Source organism: Catharus ustulatus, chromosome 2 (genome assembly GCF_009819885.2).
Source record: "Catharus ustulatus isolate bCatUst1 chromosome 2, bCatUst1.pri.v2, whole genome shotgun sequence".
Lineage (NCBI taxonomy): Eukaryota > Metazoa > Chordata > Aves > Passeriformes > Turdidae > Catharus > Catharus ustulatus.
In genome coordinates this window covers 4,182,585-4,188,040 of record NC_046222.1, presented here as the reverse complement: position 1 = coordinate 4,188,040, position 5,456 = coordinate 4,182,585, and the positions used below count along the sequence as shown (strand labels likewise).

The 5,456-nt window shown below is 52.8% G+C and overlaps 2 non-coding genes across 2 annotated transcripts; one reads left to right on the top strand and one right to left on the bottom strand.

Annotated features, from left to right (window-relative positions):
- Positions 1–838: 838 nt before the first annotated feature.
- On the top strand, positions 839–910 carry TRNAP-CGG. Its single transcript has one exon. It is a non-coding gene; the product is annotated as a tRNA-Pro (tRNA).
- A 390-nt stretch (positions 911–1,300) lies between these two features.
- TRNAP-AGG lies at positions 1,301–1,372 on the bottom strand. The gene has a single exon. It is a non-coding gene; the product is annotated as a tRNA-Pro (tRNA).
- Positions 1,373–5,456: the final 4,084 nt, after the last annotated feature.

The following is a 5,456-nucleotide window of genomic DNA, read 5'->3' as shown; positions in this document are numbered from 1 at the left end:
TGGCGGAATAAAACTAAAGCAAAACAAAAATCCGTGTGCTTTGTTTCCTTCCGGAGAGATGAAGAAGCCCGAAGAAGAATGGACAGAACTGGTAGCGACAAGCAAAAAAGGGGTGAGATTTCCATTGGCAGGGGTCTGCTGTGGGCTCAGAAGCCCAAGGCGATGCCTGTGGGGGCTCCCGTGGGCGCTTGTTCCTCGCGTGGGTCGGCCCGGGAGGGTCCGAGCGCACCGGGGACGGTCCGAGCGCACCCGGGAGAGTTCGAGCGCACCGGACCGAGCGCACCCGTGACACGCGCGGACCGGTGCGACCCCCGCGCACCGCCAGGGGGCGCAGCGCGCGGCGCGGCCCGGGACGAACCAAACCCGCTGGAGGGGGGGGTGTGTGGGGTGTCCCATTCCTCCGCCTCTCCATCCCCCGGGAACGAGCTCTCCCGGCTGCCAGCGCCATCGTGCGCGCGGAGCCGGAGTGGGGATGGCAGTGGAAGTGGGAGTGGGAAGGCTGGGTTGTTCCTGCGCCCCCCGGGGGAAAGGCAGCGGAGCGCCGCGGGGCCGTTGCTGCCCCCGCGGGGACGCGGAGCCATCGCTAACGAGCGGAGCCGTAGGGTCGGGGAAAGGCGATGCCAGGGATTGTCCTGGGAAAGCAGACGGAGGCGGTGAGCAGGGAGAAACGGCGGCATCCCGCGCAGTTCGGGAGAGCAGCGGTGTGCTCCGGAGCGCCGGGCAAAGCCGCTGGATGTGGCCGGCACGGACAGAGCCGCACGGGCAGTGACGCGAATGGCCGGGGCGGGAGGAGGCGGGACGGCACTGAACTGCTGAGCTGGGGAAGGTCCTACAGAGCGGCTCGTTGGTCTAGGGGTATGATTCTCGCTTCGGGTGCGAGAGGTCCCGGGTTCAAATCCCGGACGAGCCCGCTGGGAAGGGGGCGCTCAGCGCTCTCTATTTTGCCGCCGCGGGGCCCTGCTGCGGTTTTGCCCCAGGCCCGCCCGCAGCGCGGCCGGGGGCGCGGGGACCAGGCCGGGGCCGGCCCGGCTGAGGCGCCGAGCTTGGGCCGCGCGGGAGGGCGAGGAGCGGCCCGGCCGCGCTGCTCGGTGCGGGGGAAGGCGGGGATCTGCCTGGGAAAATGGGGGTAGCGGCGCGCGGTGCGAGACGGAGAGGAGCGGCCGGTCCTTGGTGAGTTCTTAACGCTTTCTGCTGAGCTGAAAAGAAACGAGCGGGTCGCGCTGTCAGCCCCGTCCGCGTCCCTTTCCTGTGCGCAGGAGCCGCCGCTGCTGCGGAGAAAGATAAGAAGGAAAAAAAGACTGGGCTCGTCCGGGATTTGAACCCGGGACCTCTCGCACCCTAAGCGAGAATCATACCCCTAGACCAACGAGCCGCCATGAGGAGGTTTTTCTTTCCCCTGCTGAGGAACGCTCCGGTGGCGCCGCACAGCTCCTGTGTGGGACGGCTGCGGCCTGTCCCCATTCCTGTGTATTCCCGGCTCCTGAGGGGGCACAGGCGCTTCCCTGTGGCTGCCGGCGGTCCCCGGGCTCCTGACGGGCACCGCGGCAACCCTGCTCCCTTGTGGGTGCGATGCCCTGCTCCCTTGTGGGTGCGATGCCCTGTTCCCTGTGGGTGTGATGCTCTCTCTCCCTGTGGGTGCGAGCCACAAACCTCAGAGCGGTGAGGGGGAAAATCGTGGTTCGTTTCCATAATTTCCAACTGTACCACAGCCGAGTAGAGGCCACGTTACTTTTTGCTTTCCTGACTTACAGGTGATGATTTCATGCAGACCTGCTTAATATAGAGAGTCTTGGAATGCTGATGGTCAGAGTGGATGGTGCCACCTTGGTTTTTGCTTCTGTACAGTAATAGCCTCTAAACTAATTTTGCCTGTAATCCAAAATATTCCGAGAAGCTGGGGGGAAGGTAGGAGGAAGAGATGGGAAGACAAATTGCTTCCATTTTGTGTACTTTCTTATGTATCAAGGTTATCAGGAAGACTCATGACTGAAATTGCTCCTTAGCATCCCTGCAGTGCTGGAATAACTCATCATTCCCATCTTTTTCCATTCTTAGTTTTCCTGAGAACTTACTCTTGCATTCTGTGGAATGACAGTGATCCAAGACATTCTTCTCAATCAAATTATGAAAAAGCCAGGTCATGGAAGACAAGACTGAGAGGACATCTCCTATAAATACTCAAAGGTGGGTGGCAAGAGGATGGTGACAGGATGAGGAGCAATGGCCACAAAAAAAATTGCAAAAATTTCCACTCAACATGAGGAAGCACTTCCTTGTGCTAATGGGCCAGAGCACTGGAACAGCTGCCCAGGGAGGTCATGGATTCTCCCTCTCTGGAGACATTTAAACCCCACCTGGACATTTCCTTGTGTAACCTGCTCAAGGTGACCCTGCCTTGGCAGAGGGGTTGGGCTGGGTGATTTCCAGAGGACCCTTCCAGCCTCAACAACACTGACTGTGAAAAACAGTTCCCAAACTCTTCAAAGTCTGTATGCAATTACTGTGCTGCTGCCAGCTCTTGAGTTTTGAAAAAAAAAAAAAAAAAAACCACCAAAAACAAAAACCCCTGCATTTCTATTTAACTAAAGTAAACATGAATGTGACATTATCTGCTAGTCACAGTTTCTCCCAGCTTGCAGAAGAAAAAATATTGTTGTATGGTACACACAATGCCTTCTTGTACAAATAGAGCCTGGGTTTTTTTTTTTCCTTTTTCTCTCATGTTCTTCTATTACTAATTCAAAATGAGTGTGTTGGGGGGGATATTTTTTGCAGGAGTAATTATCTCTGCACACTAAACAGTGTATACTGTACAATTCCTCTAGGACCTACAGAGATGCAGGCTAAAGAGAAAACAATCAAAACCATGAAAAATGTAAAATCAGTCTAAATATATTTTCTCCTCCTCCTAGAAGTTATTACTCTTTTTTTTAACATCAAATTAAACAGGGAGGTCAGGGCTGTTCCTGTGGCAGTGTGATCCCAGCTCTGTCAGGGAAAGGAGAATGTAGGTAAGGGCCATGTGTGGCCAAATCAGGTTTAGTACCCAAAAAGGGAACATGTGAGCTCTGTGAAAGACAATCGTTTTGAGAATAAGAAAAATGCTTTTTTTTTGTTTAATTTTTTTTAGGTTTACTATCTTGCAAAAATACCCAGAAGGGTCAAGCTTGGCCTCTTCAGAGGATTGAACAGTTTTATACTGTGCAGTACTGAAGGACCTGGAGGTAAACAGTGAGCTCTGGGCACTGAGGTGCTTCCATACTGGTGAGAGCACTTCTAGTCACCCTGGAGAGCATAAGGCTGGGTGGAGTTTCCATGGAAAGGAAAAGCTCTGAGAAAATGTTGAGGAAAAAGAGCTTGGAATGAAAGGGCTCTTATCACTGCCTATCAGTTTCTGCTCCATTTGGAAAGCAGGGGTACTGATGAATTGGCTGAGGACCCACCCAGAAGGGAAGTCAAATGAGGTGCCAACCAAGCTAGGTGATATTTCCCTGTAATACAAAGGGTTCTCTGTGTTGTTGATATTTATTCCCAAGAGGTGCCCTGCATTTCTGCTAGCCTGGATTTCTATAAAACATGTACAACAGTTAGATGAGGAACGTGCTCCAGAGCTTCTCCTTAGGGTATAAATTATGGATGCATAAGCTGTTACATTTTAAATCCCATGAGAACTGTAAGGTGGTGTCTGGTATCACAGCTGATGATAATAAAGAAAAAAAAATCTGCCTGTGTTTTTGCAGGCTTGCTTTATCACAGCCCTCAGCGTGGCACATGGTGGCCCTTCCTGTGGCCTCTCTCACCTGCAGATGTGATGAGGTGTCCAGAGAGTGGCAGAGAAACTGGTGGCACAGGGATCTGGGTGAGGAGCAGCATCCATGGAGCGAGCACTGGGCAGGAGCAGAGCATCCCACAAGGCTCCTTGAGGCTCAGGGATGCAGTGAGCAATAGCTTTGAGATATGACTCAGCTTGTGCAACTCCTTTAAAATGCAGGGTTGGGAAAACACGGCACAACAAAGAGGTTCTCATGAGCAAGGAGGAAGAGGGAAGGATGAAAGCTTGGTCTCAGGGGGTGTGTAGCAGCTGGGAGTCCAGTCAGCAAGCTGAGGGAAATTCCACGCAGGTATTTTTAGGCAAAAGGCAAAGGTGGTTGTGCTGCAGCGGGAGAGCTTCTGAAGCATCTTGTGCTTACAGGCAATGCACGCTGAAACAGGCTCTCTGAGTTAACAGGGAGTAACAGGCAGGATTTCTGTGGAGGCAGGAGGAACCACTGTCTGTGCTCAGAGCTTGCAGCAGCGCTTTCCCAATTCCCTTGGGACAAACCGGAGCCGTAATGTGCACCTGGGGGAACTCGAGGCTGGCAGAGGGGTTGGGGCACTAAATGAGCACCAGGACCTGCTCCTGCTGTCACTTCCCTGTTGGAAACTGGGCTGGGTCATGCACAGCAGGAGGCTTCCATAGCTGAGAGTGCTTGGACACCACACCACGGTGATCAAAGCGCTGTGGTGCTTATGGTGCTTTTGAATACACAGCACGACTCCACTGTCAGTTTTATTCTCAGTGACTGTCCAGACAGGTTCAGTGCCAGCTGGAATGGTTGGTACCATGCCTACAGAGGCACTTGGATAAGCTTCCTGCACTGCAGGGTAACTGGACAGCGCCAGAGCTCGAGGCAGCCCCAAGAGGAGCAGCTGAGGGAGCTGGGGATGTTCAGCCTGGAGAAAAGGAGGATCAGGGATGACCTTATCACTCTGTGCAACCACCTGAAAGGAGGCAGGTGGGGTTTGGCCTCTTCTCCCGGGGAACCAGCCACAGGATAAGGAGGACATGGCCTCAAGCTGCACCAGGGGAGGTTTAGGTTGGATATTCATGGGAAATTCTTCATGGAAAGGTTGATGAGACATTGGTGAGAGGAGTGATTGGTGAAAGGAAGGATTTGTCTTTACAAACAAACTGTGGGTCTGCCAGTAGATAAGACTAGCACTGAGAGATGAGAGAAACAATGGGAAGGATTCCACTGATTGATGAATGGAAAAAAATATATTTGCCTTTACAAACAAATTGTAGGTTTGATAAATTGAACTAGATATTGAAAGATGAAAGAAACAATGGGGAAAAACCATGAATTCCATAAGAATTGAAAATGAAAAGGGAGGGTTATACATTAGAGGGGAATCTCAGGTCTCAGGCGTTCTGGGAAGTCTGTGCCTCTCAAGTACCTCAGCCTTTTTGGACCTAAATCTCTGCTGTTTGTGGCTTAATTTTTCTGACATTGGGATGGGCTACCAGGGAGGTGCTGGAGAGGTGTGTAAGGAAAGGCGGGACGTGGCAGTCAGTGCCGTGGTCTCGTTGACAGGGTGATGTTGGGTCATAGATTGGTCTCGATGCTCTCTCAGGTCTTTTCCAGCCTCACTGGCTCGGCGATCCTGTGATTCAGCGTTCCTGTGACCCCCGGGCT